Below are 21,871 nucleotides of genomic sequence, written 5' to 3'. Positions count from 1 at the left end.
TTGCTAAACTAGAGTGTATATATTTAACTAGTGCAAATCAAAAAGGTTTGCTTGCTATTACCTTAAAGTAACCGAAAACTGAAGAACAATTTAGCACCAACCTCTAATAAGTATTATTCCTAATGAAAATCTGTCTGTATACTATTGACTTGTGATGTATTGGTTCTGAATTCAAATATTGGTTTGCCAATTTTACATGTTGATGTTTTTGAAACATTCCAAGAAATATTTCACCAAATGTTGAAGCGTTAGTTTTCTTGGATTATCCCTGCACTTCCTGCTTATTCAGTTAGGATAGAATTGCATGCAGCTAACATTTACTGATTTACTCCATTCTGCTTTCAAAACAATTGATTTTGAATCGGCTTAGTTTCTTTTATTTCAAATTCTCGAAACATAGTAGTTATTGATATGTGGATGACAGTACTATCTTGTCTTTTTTTCTAAGCTTAAACGGCCAACGCCACTCCCACGACAATCCACTGCGTGGTCCCTCAAGGTTCCTGCACTGCACCTACACTCTATAACTTGTTCACCAAGCCCCTCTTTGACAAACTTGACTCATACGGCATCACCTACACGAACTACGCGGACGACACACAAGTACTTCTACCCCTCTCAGGCTCATACAAAGAAGACGCAAAGGCTCTCCACACTATCTACTCCATCATCAAGGCATGGATGGCAATTAATGGCCTCTGCCTCAATGGTGACAAGACTGAAATCTTGATATCAGGTCAACAGAACACCTTAGACAAACTGGACAAACTGTACACTAACTTCTCCATTGACAACTCCATCATCTCCGTGTCCACAGCCGGCAAGACACTGGGAGTATACCTTGACTCTTCGCTATCAATGACTAGACAAGTCAGCGCAATCACTTCCGCATCCGCACACACCACCAAACTTATAAACGCCATCAAGCCCTACCTCTCTAAACCTAACTGCCTCTCCATAGCGAGGGCAACCATTGGAGCCAAATTGGACTACTGCAATGCTCTCCTAGCAGGCACATCAGCCAAAAACATAAATAGACTACAAATCACGCAGAACAACGCTCTCCGGGCCGCTCTTGTATCCCAAGAAGAGAGCATATCACCCAGGCCAGGCTCTCAGCCCAATGGCTCCCAGTCAAAGAATGGATCACCCTCAAAATCCTCACCCTCACTCACAAATGCCTCTCCTTCTCCGCCCCGTCCTATCTTTCAGATACCATCCTCAAACCTTCCTCCACACGTCCCACTAGGACGCAATACGCTAACCTACTCTGCATCCCACGCATCAAAAAAGCCAAAGCCGGAGGTCTAGGTTTTCCCTACATTGCAGCACAGACATGGAACGCTCTCCCTTCAGACATCCGAACGGAAAACTCACTTCCCATCTTTCGCAGGAAACTGAAAACCTCGTTCCTTGCAAAATAACTAGCAAACTCTCAAGAAGCCATGTAAATATACTGCCTTGCTATTGTATATATTTCCTCTGTAATTTATGTACTACTTGTAACTACGGTTTCCTTTGCAACTAAGATATCTGTAACAAGCGCCACGATGCTTCTGGGCTGATGTGCGCTCAACAAATTTGAATAAATAAATAAATTAATAAATTAATTAATTGAATGATTTGAAAAACTGTCAGTTTTGATCATTTGTTTTTGGTTTTAATTTCACTGAATGCAACCTCTTAAAGCATGTCCGGAGAAAGAGCTATTGCTGAATATGTTGGAAAGCAACCTATAGAGCATATTGAACAAACTATGTTTAGAGAATTTGAAATAAAAACATTGGTCGAATTAAAAAATGTGTTTTTATCAATTTAGAATGTTTATTAAATGGAAGCTTGGTGTATTTCAATTAAAATAGAAATGTTTATGTTTGCATGAGTATTTATTTAACATATGCAAATGTTAGCATACGGTTTAACTGTGGGAAAACACCAAATGTATAACAGAAATGGAGCATCCAGGAAAAAGAAACTGATCATAATACATTTGTCAGTTGAAGTACCTATTTTGTAAATAACAAAATAATATACAAGGCAATAGGTAACATGTAAAGCAGCAAGCAGAGCATTCTCCCAACTACATTTGTAAATTAAATAAAAATAGCATAAGAACCTTTATCAAGTATTCAAAATCACGTTCGCTTTGTCTGACGAGATGGTCTGTAAATGTGCATAGACCAGAACAATTCCATATTACACGGAATTTGTGAAGCTTGTGCTTAATTACAGCAGTATTGTTTCCATTGTGATAATGTTATACAGTTTACCCCACCATAAAACAGTATGTGTGCGTCCAAAATTTCCATTCATGAACTATTCATAAACATTTGTGATGCGTTTGATCAAATCCGCTATTTTCACCTGTAATGATTGGTCACTCCCACAATTTGACACAATGACCCGTCCCCACAATTTCTCCAGTGTGCTTTCGATTTATTCAGCATCTTCGGTGAAGATTGAGCGGGTAAAGATACCAACTATAGCAACGTTTGTATACAACAGTTTTAAATTGAAGGCTGGTAGCTGTGCATTTCTGTTGAAAATAAATTCTTTATCTTCTAGCGTTAGTCTGCTTCCCATTTTTTCGAAAAGTGAGGATTGACCTCCTCTGTTTTGGAATCTAATGATTTATAGGCTTGTAAGAGTAATCATTTCTCAATTTGTTGGCAACTACAGTTTAGAATGTAGTTTTCTCCCTCAAAACACCCTGCCGAATTGTTGGGTGCGAACACCAATGACGTGTTTGTATGTAGCCAAATCTTTTTGGTTCCAGTAGATTAAATTTAAGGTTGCATTCTTAGACGGTGGTGGGTGCCCATTATAATATAATTGATAAATGAATGTTCGCCCCTCTACCCCATCTATGCATCTGTGAATATTTTCTGATTATAGTCCTAGTGAAAAAGCTGGATGATTATAATTGGAGAAATGGGAGGAGGGAAAGATGACACTGAGTATTTTTCCTATTTCGTATTTCACTATTCCAGTACCACATATCGTTCCATTCGAGTTGGGAAATCCAAGCAAGTTAAACTTTGTAACCACCCCATCTGTTCCTGATCTAACCATAGATTATCTTTATCCATATATAACCATTCCATTACTGCAAAAATATTGGCTGCAAAAGTATGCTTTTCATTATCTGTTAACCTTAGTTCTCTGCATTTTACTGGCCATATTAGCACTCACCTAGCTATTCTAGATAGTCTTCATTTTGATGCAGTTTATTCTACTCATCCAAGTCTTTGCCATCTCAATAAGTGTGTACGTAAATCATTTAGAAGGGGAGGGATGTTGTGGCTATATCATTTATGGTAACTGAAGAGCAGGATGGGTGGTTCCGCGCGGCTCCACTTTGGTTCTGCCTGACGTCTCTATGCTCCCCGTACCGGACATGACGTCTGGGCCAGTATATATAGCCCCGTGACCTCAGTTCCTTTTTTCTGCGCACTCTGCCCACTGCTAGGTACACCGTGCTTAGCTAACAATTTGTAAAAGTGATGCTGAATCCAATGAGGTCTTAGGATTTCAAGCCCTCCACGGATTGCAGGCACCAAGTATGTGTCAGAACCACAAATCATGCCCTTTACTGCCTTGGTGAAGGCCACTATGCGCAGCACTCTGCATTATGCCAGTCAATGCACCCAAAGGCGCTCCAGGAACACAAAGTGAAGCTGTTCACCTTTCTCCACAAGGAGAGAGGTGATAAGCTGATCCGCTGGATGTTGCCGGGTGCGGAGCATGGCACCGTGGATCGCCTACCCCTCACCCCCGTCCGGAAGGACAAAAAGAAAAGCCATTCAAGAGGTCCAGCTGTTCTTCTTGACATCACTCGTCTTTGAAGAGGAGCCAACACTCCAAGGAAGTGCAGGATTAAGAATCCGAGCAGGTACCTTTCCCCACCAAATCCTAGTCACCAGAGGAATGGGAGGCTTACCATTAGAAGATGCTTGGCATCTTTGCCAAGGCCCTGGCGCCTTCAGCGCCCACGACTCTGGATTCACCCAAGCCGACGAATCACTCTGTGCTTGGAGGAGCCAACAAGGAATCTGCAGTGCAGCGCAACAAAATCGAAGAAATGGGTGCACTGTTATGTTGGACATCAGCACATCTGCATATGGTACCGCTCCCATGAAGGGCATATATGTAACATTTGGAGGACATTTATGATGAAGTGGCTGATGAACCTTTCGGTATGGAGCCATTACACCTCTAGGAGGTGATAGACTTCCCAGAGGAGTTTTACTGGTAACAGGGTGATTTGATGGACCTGGCAGCTGACTTGCAGGAAGCAAGTAGCCTAGGCACCTCTCCGGAGGAAGACTTGATATCTGCTGCCACGTCTGGCAAGTCGCGGGTGGCTTTTCAGCGCCTCATCGTGAAGATTGGGCTTTTGGATCCTGCGAGGCCTAAGGTGCAGTGTGACCTGTGCAACATTTTGGAAGAGGGTCTTAAGGAGACCTTACTGCCTTTCAATCGGGCCGTAGAGGGGCCTGTGGTGAAATTGTGTGCCAAACCAGCGTCCGTCCTCACAGTGGACCATGACCTGGCCAAGAAGCATTGTATGGCTTCTTCGTACTCCTTATTCCTCTCTGCCCACGCTTCTACAGAGTGTTTGGTGTTGCAGGCTGCTGCAGCAAATCTCAAGTCCACGACTTTTCCATCATTTTCCTGGATAGGGAGAACAAACGGTTAGATGCATGGGGCAAAAAGATTTTCAGCTCCTCTCCTCTAGTCTAGGTCTCTGGTGTGTCAACTCCTCTTGTGCATTGGCCAAATTCTCCTTTGGACTCTGGCCACTGTTAACCAAGGTCGCTGTGCAAATTCCAGAAGGGAAAATGCGAGACAGTGTTCTTGCCATTGTTAGAGACTGTAGCTTCCTGTCCAATATTGCAGTCTGGTCTGGATACCAAAGACTGCGGTGCTAGGATGATGGCTACAGCACAGTCTTGAGGCGATTTTCTTGACTGAGGACGTCAGGGTTTGCCACTTAAATCCAGCAAAGGCTTGTGGACATGCCCTTTGATTGCATGGACCTGTTACACAACAAGGCTGAGTTGCCCTTCCAAAGGTTCCAAAGAGACAGCAGCTGGTGGAAAAGGGGCAAGGGTGTTCGTCCCTTTTCTTCTTACACCCAGAGGGGGCAAATGTCAGTCTTCCTCAGGCAAGCAAGGACTATGCCATCCCTACAAGGGGTAGGGTATGCGGTGTGCCTAGAAGAGGTGCTTCTTCCTCATTGGTGCACTCCACAACCCCCATCAAGAAGTTTCAGTGAGAAGGACGTCTGCCTTTCATAACCTGTGGGTGGGGTTGCAGTATATCGCAGTTTGTCGAGTAATGTGGAAACACCACATTGGATGCCTGGGCTTTCCAGATTTTCCAGCATGGATACTCCCTCCCAATTGCCTCTCGCCGCCCTACAGAAGACACACCATGTCACCAACCCTTGACTCTGGAACCTCTACTGCTGGAGGAGATCTGTCGGCTCCTGGCAAAATGGTCCATAGCGATGGAACCTTACTCGGAAGGAGGCAAGGGTTGGTATTCCACTTTCTGGTTAGGAAGGACGACTGAGGGTGGGGGGTTAGGGGTCTGAGGATGTGCAGCTTCTGAACTTGTACTTGTGCAAGGGCAAGTTCAAGATGCTCACTCTAGCCAGTCATTCACATCCAGGCCCTGGATGATCTGTACTAGTTTCCCTAGATCTCCAGGAAGCTTACTTTTAATGTGGCTGTCTGCAAGAAGCACAGGAAGTATCTGAGATTCAAAGTGGGGAACTGTCATTAGCAGTTCAATGTCCTTCCTTTCGGTCTTTCTTTAGGACCCAGGGTTTTCATCAAGCTGATGGCAGTAGTGGCGATTTGTCTCGGGAGGGAAGGCATTCATGTCTTTTTCTACCTGAACTGGCTCATCCGGGCCTGTTCACCAGATCTAGCATCTGTACCAGACGTGCATCTTATTGCATAGCTTGGGCTTCTCTATGTGCTACAAGAAGTCAAAGGTTTCATAGTCCCAGTGCCTCCAATTCATTGTGGCGGTTTTGGGCACTTGTCTGGGTGGGGGTTTCACACAAGTGGACAGAGTGGCTAACATCTTCACGATGATCCAGTTTCCCAACCTCAAAAAATGGTTTCAGCCTTGACTTTTCTGCGCTGCCTGGGTCTCCTGGCATTTATCTTGTTGGTAGCGTAGCCCAGTCTGCGCATGAGTTCCCTACAGTGGCTCCTGAGCTCTCAATGGTCTCAGTTCCGAGGGCAAACGCAGACCTTCCAGTCTCTGCGTTTCTTTGGTCTCCAGTGACCTTCAATGGTGGTCCGTGAAGGACAGCCTCCTGAAGGGGTTGCTCTTCTGTCACCCCTTGCACAAGTGACCCTAGTCACGGATGCGTGCCTGAAGGGCTGGGGGCTCACCCACAAGATTGGACGGTGAGTAGACTGTAGTCCCCATCAGAATGCCAGGGACACATCAATCTGATGGAGCTTAGAGCGATCGGGCTGGCCTGGTCGCTTTCTCTCCTCTCTGAAGGGCACGAAGTTACTGGTCCTGACGGACAGTACTGTAGCCATGCATTACCTCAACAAAAGGGGTGGCGTGGGCTCCTTGCTGCTATGCAGAGAAGCAATGCAATTGTTTTTCTGGTCTCTGGAGAGCAGCATGTCTGAATGTGGCTCACCTGGCCAGCAAAGGGAACACTCTAGCGGACGCACTGAGCAGACAGTCCTCCACCTCCCACGAGTGGGAGCTCTGCCAGGAAGCTCACTCTAGGATACTCCCCAGATGGACCTATTTGCTTTCAGTATAAACAGCAAGTGCAGGTGGATGTGCTCCAGCTGATTTCTTCGACAAGGTGCTCTGGGGAATGCCCTGATGATTGAATGGAATTTACACCTGCGCTACGCGTTCCCGCCTGTCCGTATCATTCCGCTGGTTCTCAGGAGACTGTTCAGGGCCACGATGATCTTGATCTCTCATTACTGGGTCAGCAGAACATGGTACCCAGAGTTTTTCAACAGGCCATCTGCCCTCCCTACTCAGAGAAGAAGGTCCTGCACCCAAATCCATGTCACTTTTAATTCCCAAGTCTTGCAGTGGAGACATGTCTTTCGCTCACATTGCTACAGTGAATCTCACTCACTTGCTAACAACGCCTTGTTTCTAATCATCCATCCAGGCATGTTTAAAAAAAATGCCTCACTGGCGTTCAAATTCGATGCTGCTTATATATTCCTATCTCAGACTTGCGTGGTCGCAGTATGGCGAGCTCACACAAAAAGCGACTGACTCATTCTTTGTGCGTATTCATCCTGGCATATTTGAATTCTTACCTTCTTGATGTTAGGTCCGGTAAATGTGTCTGACTGAATCCAGCGCGGTTGCGTTAGTCGGGGCTCCCGCTAGACACTGTTGGGCGTAAAGGGAAACTCTCATAATCAAAGCACCTGGTGTGTTGGGAGCGCCATGGTCCTAGAGAGGAGACTGGCGATTTCACTCTCAGCAGCGTATAGATAAATATGTAGGGTTTGACTTTCCCATACTTTTACACCCATATTTTCTAAGACCATCATTTCAGCGTCCCGTGTCTCTTCGAATATTCCATTAGGAATGTATAAATCACATCTCAGGGTTCACATAATTTAGTAAAGAAGTGGGTGGTCATGGGACATGTAGTTCTCCCGCGATTTTGCTAATGGGTCCAATCCTGTGGCCCTTTTTTTGGATAGTAGGCATGCGGTTTTCATGTCCAAATAGACCACATGCAATATTGAGGTTATGGTACATCTCACACTGTTTATTACTAGCCTTAGCTAAATCATGGTTAATACATGCACAGTTTGAGACGCCTATGTAGTCTAAACTGCCTTAGTGTTGATTGAAGCATTACATAAATGGCGCCAGATCTACTTATTAGGGTATTCCATTCCACGGAAACTTTCAAGCCCTGCCAGGGCATAGATCCAGCGTTCTATCTTATGCAGTGTCGTTGCCATATCCCATCCACGTGTTTTTGGTTTAATAGCTTGTAATACAAACCATTTTAGTTCGGTATCTTTATGATTTTTTTCTTACAAAATGGTCAACCAAGGGTTTATCCGCACCTTGTTCCGTATGAAAGATGTATGTGCGGATATTCTCTGCCTTATTTGTCTGGTAGTCTTGCCTACATATAGCAGATCACACGGGCAAGAAATAATGTAGATTACATTTTTCGTGAGGCAGTTTGTGTGGCTCTTTAATTCCCATTTCATGTGACATAATTAAACATGTATCTTTCTGTCATAGGACATATGGCGCAGTTCCCGCATTTGTGATGCCCTATTATAGGCGGCAATCCCAATTGACTTAGTACTATTTGTTCCTTGGTTTTTTTCTCGGTATGTATGTACCAATTTTTTACTTACATTACTACTACGTTTGAAAGTAAACATCGGCTTTTTGAACAAACTTCCTATATATTTCACAAGGTTCCAGTTGGGGTTGATCTTTTAATGATTTTGTTACGAATAGGGTTGTATGTTGTGACACATACCAGTCTGTCATTTGTTCGTTTTTCTCGGGTTGTCAGAATTATTTCCCTGTTAGTGTTGGCGGCTCTTTTCAAATTGCCTCTTACCAATTTCTTGGGGTAACCGCGTTCCTTCAGTCTGTCTTTCAATTGTGATCTATGCAAGTTATAGTCTTCTTTCTCGGTACAATTTCGGCGGATTATCAAGAATTGGCCATATGGCAGATTTTGTCTCAATCCTACAGGGTGAAAACTTGAGTAATGTAGCGGGATGTTCCTGTCAGTGGGCTTCCTGTAAACTGTAAAGTGTGGTCACACAAACCACCCACAGGTTTTATCCTAGAGTGAGCCCCTCTGGCCATGACGGAAAACTTCTTTTTGTTTAAAAAGCAGTTATATAACCAGCAAAAAGGAGTACAGATTCTTTGAAAGGTTCCTCTGGCTCATGAAATCTCCTTGGATGGGGTACATCCTCAGGGACTCCATCAGGGACGTGCTCCCGCCAATGGCTCTGGCGCTGCAAGTCCCAGTACAGGCACCCCTGTTAATCCTCCGCCAGCTGCTCCGGCTGCTCAACCGATTGTGCAGGCGGTTCCGTACCTGCCTCCGCTGCATCTTCCGGCTCCGGTCTCCACACCCCAGGCTTCAGCTCCCAGCACCCCTCCACCGGAGCCAGACCAACCGGACCCTCAGGTGGACACGGAGGAGGAGGACCCCGTTACACCGTCATTAGCCAAGACCTTCCATGAACGTCTTGCAGGGCTGGCTGAGAACTTGGGCTTTCCTCAACCCGAGGTCGAGCAACCATCATAGGGGGTCCTCGCCGAAGTCCTCACTCTACGTCCAGCAGCGAGAACCGGGATCCCGATGCAGAAGGACATAGTCCCTTGGCCAAAAAGGACTGGCTCAAGCCCCACTCGGTCCAGCCGGTCAATTGAGGGGGGGATACGCTCTTGTTATCGGCCCACCCTCAGCCGCACTCTTTGGTGATCGCTGCATCATCACTATACGCCAAGCCTCAGTCGTCATCGACCTCTTCCTCCGTGGCGCTGCTAGGCAAGGAGGAGAATATCTTGGAGGCGTACAGGAAGAAGCTGTATTCCAACGCGTCCCTGCATCTTCATCAAGCCAACACGGATGCCATGCTGGCAGCCGTTAACACGAGGTGTTGGCGGAAAATTGCCGATTATCTCCCAGAGCTTCCGGCGCAGAACCAATCACGATTCAAGGCGGGACTGGCAGAGACCAAGATGGTGGCACAAGACATCATGGAGTCCACTGTGGCCCACATTGACACCTCTGCCCGGGCCGTCTGCATTGCCACAGACATGAGAAGAACAGCCTGGCTATGTGCTACTAAATTCAACACGAATGTCCAGGAATGTATATTAGTATGCAGTATGGAGGAACAGGGATGGGACATGAGAGTAATATAAGTTTCTCACCATATTACATAACTCTTAGTCCTTAGTCCCCTTTCCTCCATACGTACCACCATCCTCCCCCCTAATAAAACTGATGTCATTAGGCAATGTCAATCTATTGTCAACACATCTATGGGGACTGAGGTGTGGCGCCGGAGGGCGGAGTCAGGGCAGCACATGCTCCCTGGGCCGCACCCCTGCGCGCCTCTAAATTTAAAGGGGAATACGTTTTTTTCGGGTGAAAAAGGTTCAGTCTCCCCTCCCTACGAAGGGACGCCCATGCAGTATGGAGGAACCGGAACTAAAAGTACGTTAGTCACTATGGTGAGCAACTTATAATTACAGTATGGAGGAAAGGGGACTATGGACTAGGAGTAACTTAGTTTTTCTCACTTTCCCTCAGAGGCTCAATGTGACTCGAGCCCTAGTTCTCTCTAGGCTTGACTACTGCAATAGCCTCTTCCTGAATCTACCATCCTCCACTCTGCAAACCCTCCAGCTAATCCAGAATAGGGCAGCAAGACTTCTGCTTGGCCTTAAGCCCAGGGCCCGCATATCTCCTGCACTAAAAAGTCTTCACTGGCTCCCAGTTGCTGTACAGATTAAAATTCAAATTCAAACCCCTCTGTATCATCCACAAGGCTGTCTGGACCCAGAGACCACACTATCTTCAACTTTATCTCACTAAATACTCTCCATCTGGCACCAACTCTGTGTGTAGAGCGTTTTTTCTAAACAGAGGGCAGGTGGTCGTTCACTTTCCTCAGGGGATTCCTCCTATGGAATAGCCTCCCCCTCCCTCTGTGCCCTGAGCAGGGTCTTTTCAAATTCTAGAAGCTCCTTAAGACTTGCCTCTTTTCCACCTCATTCCCTTCTTCTCTCCTCCTCCCACAGTTGCTGCGATCAGTATCCTGGGCCCTTATGCATCCTTGTGGCCCTGAACACCTACACCAATCCTGCCCAACTCCTGTCTATCCACAGCACTTGCATGTGCACGCCCTCTGCCCTGGAGGTTTGCACTTAAACCTCCCAAGGCCCCAGTCCGTGTAGCACTCAAGATTCCTAGCACTTCATCTGTGGCTCACCCATGAGCTCGGGCTCTCCTGCACTTACCCCTTCTTCCCTCTTCCTTGCTGCACTTGTACGTTCACATTACTCACAAGGCATAGTAGGTTCATCCCTTCAACACCACACCGCCACACTTACATTTTGTGTTTTTAATGGGGTTGTTTCCCCACCCTTGCTCCCTCCCTGCCCTGTGGGTGATTTGAAACAGTATGTTCTTATTGTATAAGCGCCTAACAAGCAAACAAATAAGCATTTTGCCCAAGCTTGGGATAGGAAATGCAGCAAGTCACTTGTCGGACAATTGTATTTCGAAAAAATGATTGACTGTTGGTCACATTTTCAGTTCTTCTTCCTAGAAAGCCAATAAAGATGGGGAACCATCAGTCATGTTTTGGCCCTTTGACTTGTGAAGGCTGGTGTGAAAAGGATACTGCCGTGTTGAGTGTGCTTCTCTACATCTAGGTGGGGGATGGGGGAGGAGAACAAAATTGTTTGCCATGGAACCTGAGCGCTAACCATCCTCGGGCAGCTTATGGGACAGGGCTTTTAAAGAGCTGGTAGCGCTTGAGCAAGAGTGAGTCCAACAACATAACATTGCATCAGAGAAGCAGATGGTGCTGGGATTATGTCGGGCAAGTGTCATGAAAGTGCCATAGACCTGTTTTGTCCTACATTGTCTACCTGTTTTGGCCTTTGGTTCACTATGGATGCAAAAAAATCTGTCTAGATTCATCCGCTTATCTAGTAACCGGTCAGTTTCCCCAACATAGTAGCCCCACAAGGGACATTTCATACACACAATAATATGCACAACATTGCAGGATGCACATGTGAAACTTCCTGTGATTTTGTAATCCTGCCCTGTGTGGGGTATCTTGATTGTATCTGAAATGTAGGTATGTGAACAGGTCAGGCATCCTTTGTCATTGCATGTGTTTGTTTCATTTTGTGTGCGAAGTGGATGTAACTGGATTCTTATCATTTCTTTGAGATTGGCTGGCTGAAAGTAAGGAAGGGCATTTCAGGGAAAATCTCACACAGTCGTACAGAGTTTTCCACTATGGTTTGCAGTTCTTGAGGAATCTTGCACAAGGATAGCAACTCTGGATTGTATGCAACAACCAGTGGCACCCGATTCTGTCTCTTTTGCTCTGTATTCCAGGAGTTTGCTCCGGGGATGTTAGTTGCCCGGTTGATCTGCCTGTCCACAGTCCTGCAGTTGTATGCTTGGTTTAGGCAGCCAGATCTCCGAGCTTGTATGTTCTTATCCTGGTACCTTGTATCTGAGCATATTCGGTTGTACCTTATTGCCTGGCTGAATATTGTGGCATGCTTTGTGTACGTTAGGTGTAAGCTGTCACTCTTCAAATAGCTGGGGTGGTCTGTTGGTTTGTGATATACTGTGGTTTGTAGCAGCCCATTTTGTATTGTTATGGTGATGTACAGGAAATGTACTTTTCAAGGAGCATTTGAGGTTGATGGCTGCGCAGAATTCACTTGATCCATGAAGGCATATAAGGTCCTGTTCTGCAGCGGTCCAAATAAGGAGGATATCATCAATGTATTGCAGATACCTCAGTGTTCTGCAATCGCGGGTGGCAACGAAATACATATAATTCATCTTAACCCACAACTGTTTCACATTTGGTACTGTTATTCAGAGATAAGTATCGGTACCAAATGTGAAATAGTTATGGGTTCAGATGAATCCTATGTATTTGGGTATACGATAAACAAGCTGTTTATTTCAGAGAGCATTTTTGCACCCCTCTATCGATGTTTGGAATGTTGGTGTAGAGTGACTCTAAATCCATGGTGCCTAGTAATATACACCATGGTAGGGGGCCAATAACAATTTCATTTTTAGTAGGTCAGTGGTGTCTGGATATAGCTGGGCGTGTCTCTTATAAGTGGCTTCAAGATGTTATCCTCTCAACCAGAAATGTTCTCAGCATGCCTGATCCAGAGATGATTGGTCGTCCAGGGTGGTTTTCTTTGTGCATCTTTGGGAGCATATATTGTGTATCGGGTAGTCTGGTACCTGGCAGTGAACATGTTACTTGTTATCATTTGCGAGTGTATTTAGAATCTTGTGGAATTCTTTTATATTGTATGTATCTACTTGCGGGTTTGTATAATATCTTGTCAGAAAATTCTTTGTGTTCCCTCCACATGAACTTCATTCGCGTCTTGAAACACTTGGCGCGTTACAAATATCATATCATTATGACAGCTCCTCCTTTGTCTGCAGGTTTGATTGTGATATTCTGAATGTTGTTCAGGGATTGAATAGCCTCTCTCTGTGTCAGGTTATAAGACCGTTTAATATGCTTTGCCAGTATGGCAGATGTTGCTCTGTCTCTGAAACTTTAAATGTATCGGTCCAGGTTTGGGTTGTGTCCAGGCTCGGGTCTAGTTTGGAGGTCCGCTTCTTTTCTCGGTTTGTACCCCAGTAGTTCACCATTCCGTTGTTATCTTGACTCTCCTCTGGTTTGTAATGAAAGAATTCCTTCAGCCTGAGGCGTCTGAAGAAGGCTTTAAGATTACTGCACAGTTCTATTTTGTCGAAGTACTGACTTTTCTGCCTTTGTTTGGGTATCATTTTGTGAAGCTGACCATGCTGTCCTGTTTTTGGATAGTCTGTTTTCCCTGCTCTCGCATTGTTGTGTTGCTTCAGTATTTCTCACTCTGTCTAGTGTTTCAAGCTTTTTCTTCTTGTGGCCTAAAAGAGATTCTGGGAGTCTTTTTGTTGAATCTTGGAGTTCAATATATATTTGCAGTCTGTCTGTGTCCAAAATAGTTTTGATTCCATCTTGCGTCATCTTTCTGTGGTTTTAGCGGACACTGGTAAGGTTGTACCGTAAACTTTGAGGTCCTGATGCATATTTGTTGCCAGAATCTTGGAATGTAGGTCAAAGCCAGAGAGTTAAGAGGCTAACAAAGTCACTTATTTGCAAATTTTCGTAATTTTCAAATTACTTCATCAGGTATAGGAAGAGAATTGAGGCTTTTGGGCTCAAGCGCTATACATGTTTTACAAAAAACTTTACAAAATAAGAAATTAATGTACAAAATAGATGACACACTAAAGTTAAGTAGCAGAAAGGGAAGCAAGAACATCGGCTTTTAACCATGTATGGAAGATATGAAGGTAAAGCGCAAATACTGGGAGGAAGAGATTCCCAGAGTTTAGGGGCAAGAAGAGAAAAAAAAGATGGGGTTTTGCACCGAAAGATGATTTAAGTGTGTGATCGAAGAGAGGACAGGTTGGAGTGGGGCTGGACGATGGTAGCATTTAAAGACAATAGTTGGGAAATGGAATAGAAGATGAGAATCAAAAGAAATGGAGAGAAGTGACCACGAAATAAAAGTTTGGGGGTGTAAAGAAAAGGGAATACATTTAGCTGCATTTAAAACCAAACAGAGTTGAGTAAGATGAGAAGGAAGGCTCACTAGAAGAGCAAGGCAATAGTATAGTTGAGAAAAAATAGAAGATGAGGTGTTTAGCAGCTTGATAAAGGTGTAAGCCTGCCGTGTATTGTCAATATGGTAGAGATGGATACAAGCAGTAGTGGAAATATGAAGAGAGAAGGATAGAGCGGGATCAAAGGTGACATGAGATTACGAACCCATGAAGAAGGGAGAAAAGAGGGAGTGAAGGAGATACCGGAGGTGTAGGAGGCAGGGAGGGGAGAAGAAGCTGGGTATAAGATTATTTTAGTTTTGGACGCGTTAATATGTAAGAAATGAAAGGACATCCAAGACTGAACAGCAGAAAGGCAAGCTGAGACAATAGAATAAAGTCAGTCAGAAAAGGAACAAAAAGAAAGATCTGGGAGTCAGAGTAAAAATGAGACAAAAGATTAAAGGACTGAATAAGTGCTGATGGAGGAATAGTGTAGATGGAATACAGTAAGGCCATCGCGTCGCCCCTTGCGCCACCATACTCGCTAGATGCTGCCTGCACCTTCCCTCCCTGCCACCAGGTACAGCTGTACCCCTACTCTGTATCCTACCCCCTCTGTATATCTGTGCTGTTACGACTGAAAAGCGCTCTGTTATGCATCTGAAATGTTGTACACCTCTGTAAAGCGCTCTGTTATGTATCTGTATTGGTTGCTTCTCGAAGCTAGGTCTGCGCTCAATAAATAACATAATAATAATAAAAGAGACAGAAGATTGTAGAACTGTCGAAGACATGGCGAAGAAGTATGACCAGCCCAGGACAGAGATTAAGTACCAGTGTCTGAGAAGCCAAGAGAAATGACAGCGCAGAGAGTACTTTAGGGTGATCGACTCATCAAATGCAGCAGAGCGATCTTGGTGAATTGGAATTGATGAAAGCTTGTTGTGTCTGGGAGAAAGAAGAGCGTTTGAGACATGCAGCAGAGTGGTTTTGGTAGAGTGCACTGAATGGCTGCCAGATTGCACTGATGGAAGTAGGAATTAAGATGTGAAGAGACTTGGGAATAGTAGAGGTCTCTTGCTAAGAGTTTAGAGTGAAAGGGGAGACGTGAGATAGGATGAACATTAAATGGCGAATATAGGGCCAAGTGAGTGTTGCTTAAGGATGGTAGTTGCACGTTTGATGAGGGTGGTGAAGGAAGAGGAAGGTAGAGAGGTTAAAAAGAGAGGTAAGAAAAGGAATTCTGGAAGAATAAATAATTAATAAGAATAAGCCATGAATAAATAGGTTCAGAGGTTGTAGGGAGGACACGGGAAAAGAGGCAATGCTCGAGTTAGCAAGGAGAGAGAAGGAAGAAAATGACAAAGCGGGCTGACCATGCGGAGTAGTAGTAGATTGGGAAGGTGAAGAACTAGGTGGGGGTGAGCAAAGAGAGGAAACTTTAGAGGTAAAATAGTGTGTGAAATCCACAGAGGAAAGATAAGCAGAAATAGAAGGAGCAGGAGGGGAGGAGAAGAGCATAGCAGACTGTGAGGCTGCCATTAAAGAGATGAGATCAGATGAGAAGTAAGATTATTTTAGTGCTGGAAAGTAGAGAATCATAAGAGGAGTATCATGTAGTGAGAATGCTAAGATTCAAAGCAGTGCAAGATTTCTTAGAGCGTCGCTCTACTTTGTGTAGAGAGGTGCCAGAGAGTGGAGGGAAGCAGAAATCTACAGTTGTGGAGGTTTACGAGAAGGAAAGAAAGGGCGAGAAGGTTAGTGAAAGTCAAGCCTGGAAAGAAAACTATTGTGTTAAGTAGAAACAACTTGATCACAAGAGTGCAGTTAAGGGCTGGATAGAAAGTAAATGGGGGAGAGAGGAAAGAAAAGGAGGAAGAGAATCTGTGCAAGTCAAGACAAAGATGGAAAGGGAACAGGTGAGGGGAAATGAAGCAGAAAAAAAGGAAGAAATTATCAGAGGAATAAATGGGGACATTGAGTGGTATACAGGGTAAGATGAGGTCCAGCGGAACCAGAGACTTGAGGGAAGACAGAGAGAAATAAGATAAAAGGAATTAAGAGGAAGGAGAGGTGAAGATTAAAATCGCAGTACTCTGCTGCCGTTTAGCACCCACATAGACCTGCTTCTGAGCGCAGCCCTTCTCTGTGACACCTCCCAGAACATGCTATACTCAGCATTTCCATGAGGGATGACTTCAGAGTGAAAATACCACTTGAGAAGTGCGTCCCTACCCCATTGAAATTGCTACTCAATTTATCAACCAAGTAAGGATGAAAGGCTGATGCATGCAAGTTGGTATTCAATTCAATTCACGCATTGTGCAGGCATTAGCTTGTCTATAGCGTACGAGGGCTGGGCCTGATGTACCGGATCATCTTGACATTTAATTTCATATCTATCCATGCTTAAAGGGGCATTTGTTAGCATTGGACCGAAGCCTTGACGCATATGCAGATTCCTATTTACTAAATGCGAGAAATTAACATTACAGTCGGGCAAGCTTAACAAAAGTGTTCATAATTGTACATTGAACAGAAAATAGAGTTTTTGTTTAGGATTCTGGAACGGGGCACCAATCGACCTTGGTATTAGAACAATATGCCGTGCTTAGTGTAAACAACCCATTGACTGCTCTCCAGGCTTTCTGGGATGAACACCAAGTGTTCTGATAGTAAACAAAGACTTGAGAGAGCAATATGAAAGAACTACAAAATTACAAAAAGACAATAGAACTTCCTGTGGCGCCTTAGGCTGTCGGCAGCTTTTTAAAGTGGGTGAAAGGTGCATTTTCCTTGTTCTTAGCACAATTTTGGCTTTTCGTCAGAAAGATGAACACCGATAATGAGCTTGTTTAGCCAACCTCAAGCTGCTGACGGATTGATATGCTAATAGGAGGCAATAACAGTGAGAGCCCTGAGAATATTAAAAAAGGGCTACATTTGAGTCGTGCAGAGGTAAATTTTGCTCCGCGGAGACTCGGTGCTGGCAAGAAGGCAGACGGAAGGCTGCAGAGGGAGCAGCAGAGGGAAGGGGGGGGGTCAATGTCCTCTTTTTTCCCCTGACTGGATTTTAAAGCCACTAAATAAAATGTCTGGCTTTTCTGATACATGTGTAGTCCCCAGAGGCCCTGGTGTACTGACTTATGAGCAGAACCTTTGCTTTTGATGGCGTTGTATGGAGAATATTGTGTACTTTTCCACCCAAGGCAAGACAACTCACAACCTCATTTGTATTTGGCTGCTTGCTGACACAATGGTCAATCCCAATTGACTAACTCTTTTTGGAGCATTTTCCCACAATTTTTATGCATTTTCATGAAAAGACCCAGGTGATTGTACTTCCGTCCCCTTTCCTCCATCCTTGTGGGCCTCCCCGAACATGGGGACGGTACCGCAACCATTGACAGCGAAAAATTGAGTTTCCCCTTTAAATTTAGTATAGCGCACGGGTGTGCCTCTGGTGTGGGAATGCCCCGTCGAGGCCCTGCCCTCTGGTGCCTCTCCTCAGTCCCTTTTTCCACACGGAAACTCCTCAAGACCTTCATCTTCTTTTCCTCCTCTCTGCCTCTCCCCTGCTAACCTCTGTTCTTTTTCTCTCCACCCTCCTTCCCCCTAACTCTGTTCAGTTTTTGCTTACTGGGTGCCTGGTTCACCTCCAGAGCCTTACAGGTCCCAGGCTCCCCCGCCAGTCTTTTGCTCTTGCCTCTGGGCTGCTGCACTATGTTCATCATTACTGCACTTTCAACTTAGGCTCCATGAGCGGGGCAATCTCTCTGCACTTAACCCAGGGCCCTGCTGGACTGGACATGGTTGTTCTCCCTTCCCACCCATCCTTCCTCGCACCTCCGTCTGTGCGCATGCATGACCTAAATGTACTAGTAAGTTTGTCGGTCCTATCCCTCACTCGCCCCCTTGTTTTGTTCCCCCTCCCTAGCTTGGGCGCAACTGTAACACTTCATGCATTTGCACTAGGAGAAATTCTGTCAGTCCTAGTATGCAATTTCTTCTGCTTATTTCATTCGGAAACTTCAAGGCCTAAGAATGATTACTGTATTCCCTTCCCGCCTTGAAGCACTCCACCTGGGTATATGCGCTGTATAAATAAACAATTACAGGTTTCAAAGCAGAAACATAAGCCAATCTGTTGGATACGCCAGTCAAAGACTCCGTGCTGTTGGGCAAATCAATAGACACCCTTCTACAAATGACCAGATGAGAGCACAATACCCTGACATTCGTTAGTTAGACATCATTCAGAACTTTCCATTAAAGGTGCACGTCGTGAAACTTTCGCTCCTTTTGGCCTGGCTTTTCTTTAATTTTCGGGTCATTTCAGCCAGCCATCTACCAGTGGATGTTTCTCAGTGGCACAAACTCATTTCTGTTCCAGAGGTATAGGGTAAACCCCAAGAGGGGCAGCTTCTTCCTCCTCTAAGCAGTGACGCGCAAAGTTCATGTTCCATTTCATGTTCCCCAGTAGGAAGAACAATAACATTGTTCACGCACACATGGGAGGGATTTGCAACCGACAAATGGGTCAGAAGCACGATGGGGCAAGGATACTGTGTGGAGCTTGTAGGGAAGCTTTGCAACCTCTCGGCAAGAACAAACACAATGCTGAAGGAGTATCTGAAACTACTGCAGAAAGAAGTCAAGGCACTACTGCAATAGAGTACCATAGAACCAGTTCCACAACGGTGGCTACACACAGGCATTTCATTTACTCTTTATTTTCCAGTTTGCAAAAGACCAGATGAAAAGGCTGTTTCTAGGGCCAACAAACAAGTATGTCAAAAAGCAAAAGTTCTGGTTGACTAAGAAATCTGTTGTCTAAAAAGGGTGCCTGTATGTCATATGAAAGATGCATACTTTCATATTTCCATGTTTCCAGGTCACCGAAAGTATCTTTGCTTCAATGTAAACTCTCTTCATTTTCTGTTCAAGTTACTTTCTTTTGTAGTTACATCTGCACCTTGTCTGTTCACAGATGTCCTTGTGGTGGTGCGACATCTATGCCACCAAAACATTCCTGTGTACCCTTCTCTGGGTGACTAGGTAATAGCAAGAGAAATCATGGCAGTTTTCTTGTAGAACAAAAGGCCATAGATCTACTGTGCCAACTTAAGCCTCATCCCATTGGAAAATAAATATTTTCGGGGCAATTTTAAAAACAAAAGAAGCTTTAGTTTATCCCTCCGGAGAGAGGGCAAGCATTACTGGTACCGGCCCAACTCATTGCAGCAATTTAACTGCATTTAGTGAAACTGTAGTTTTACTACATTTGAGGGGTAAGGGTACAGGGTGTGGGTATATTTTAAACAATACATTAGAGTGGTTGGGGGAGAAGTGAGTGGAAGTAGAATGGCAGTATGGGTGTCGGTATAAGGCAGTCACCCATCTACCTTGCGGTGAATCTCAGAATCTGTGGCGGACAACGCACCACCAGAATCCAGTACACATGCAGACTTGCCCTCTGCAAAAAGGAAAGGACCAGAAAACTAGCCTTCTCTGCCTATGCCCCAAGAACCTCCTCCCCGTCAGCATAGACCAGCTCCTACAATTCAGAAAAGAACTTGAGACCCACCTCTTCGAGAACTCTTTCCTCCTCAACACCTAGGGCATCACAACACCCCCAATGCCACCTGACCCACTAGACGCTGTCCACCTCTCTCCTCACCACCACCCTGTACAACTGTACCCCCCTGTATATCTGTATTTGTATGGCCTGTCCCCTTTCCTCCATCCTTGTGGGTGTCCCCCAACATGGGGATGGTAGTGGAACCTTTGGCAGCAAAAAATATAGCTTCCCCTTTAAATTTAGTATAGCGCGTAGGGGCACAGTCTCGGGCGTGGGAACACCCTCTGCTGCTGCCGTCCCCCTGTCCCTTTTTCCACACGGACGATGTCAGACCTGGCAGCCAGCGCAAATACTTTTTTAGCTTTCCGCTTGCTCCCAGTTTGTATTTTCAATTCTTATTTCACTTCCCTTCGGTGCCTCGCCTCGCTTCCCCTCCCCTGGTGCAAGTTGGCCAAAGGAAAATTCACAAGATATGCCGCATGCGACCGCTCGTTCCCGGCCTCATACCCCCATGCACTCTGTCCTGAGTGTTTGGGGCCCAACCACTGCTTGGACTCATGTTGGGCCTGCAGCGCTCTTGTCCCAGGGCATTGAAGAATCGTTTGTTGCGGTGGAGGGAGATCTTCCACACTTCTCCTCTGCCCCACCTTAAGGTCTTTGTCCCCAGGACCTCTGGTCAAGACACAATATGCCCTCTGTTCAGCACGGCTCCACAGCACAGTGACTCCTTCCCCGGGGTTCCTCGGATTCAGGTTCTGGCAAGGCTACCGGCTCGCAAGCAGAGGGTCTCTTCTGGGCAGTCCAGGGACAGACCTGATGGCTTCCAGACTACCTGCTCCCAAGCTGAGGGGCTCAGGGGCCCTATCAGGCTGTACTTTCGGAAGATCGATCAGGCTTGTCCTCTTCTAGCCCAGGGGGTAAGGGATCATCGGGTGTCACCTCAGAGTCTGTCCTCGGGTAGATGAGCACGGCTACTGATGCAGGTGCCGAATGCTCCCAGCCTACCTGAGCTTGCTGCTAGGCCATGAATCAGGGTGTTACGACTACAGGCCTTCCGGCTCAGGACTCAGCGCCTACCAGAGGGATCTCTGTGATCGGCGCCTCTGCTTCAGGTGCAATGCCCAAGCTGTATCCTCCCGTGTCTGAGGCCTCTCTTGGCTCGGGGCCTTCGCGCCCTCCTGCCCAGGGCGTGTTGCAAATCTTTAAAATGGCAGTGGTACATGGCAGAGCCTGCCAGGCAGGCAGCCATCTTGGACCCTGCTCACGGCCCGCCAGTGCTTTCGCCTATTGAGTGGGCTTTGCAGGAGGATCCCAGCCCCCTTCCTTCCGGAAGTAGCAGTGGTTCCTAAGGTGCAGGGTTTTGGTCCCCTCAATGCGTACATCTACCCATCACAGCCGTACAGATGCACGCGCCAGCGCCTCCGCGCTTCGACCAGGAGAGCTTTGATCCAATACAGCAGTGGCTCGCAAAACAATGGTCTCCGGGGACAGGATGGTAGGACAATCTAATGGTGGTATAGCAAGAGCTTGTACAAGACTACAGTGGTGGAAAACAGTAAACCTACTAAAAGGAGACCTTTTCACAATCCACTTGTGCAAGTAACCATAACATCAGATGCTTCACTAACGGGTTGGGGAGCATATTGTTGTGACCTCCTTGCACAAGGCAATTGGACAAATTGGCAAGCAAATCAACACATAAATGTACTAGAACTACCGGCTATCAAATTGGCACTGCATGCTTTTCAAGCACTATTTGCAAACAAAGTTGTGCTCATCAACACAGATAATTGAAACAGTCCACACGGATGTGTTCTAAACCAGACTAAAAGCCTACCTAATTGGCTCCGAGTTACCCTCTTAACCTACCTCTCATCTGCCTTCTA

The 21,871-nt window shown here is 45.7% G+C and overlaps 1 protein-coding gene across 2 annotated transcripts in view; it reads left to right on the top strand.

The window, feature by feature from the left end:
* Positions 1-21,871, top strand: part of PAN3 (poly(A) specific ribonuclease subunit PAN3) — a 2,094,753-nt gene that overhangs the window by 1,503,435 nt on the left and 569,447 nt on the right. The window lies entirely within an intron of this gene.

Source organism: Ambystoma mexicanum, chromosome 7q (genome assembly GCF_040938575.1).
Source record: "Ambystoma mexicanum isolate Mex_15411 chromosome 7q, UKY_AmexF1_1, whole genome shotgun sequence".
Classification (NCBI taxonomy): domain Eukaryota; kingdom Metazoa; phylum Chordata; class Amphibia; order Caudata; family Ambystomatidae; genus Ambystoma; species Ambystoma mexicanum.
This window is presented reverse-complemented; position numbering and strand designations above follow the sequence as displayed.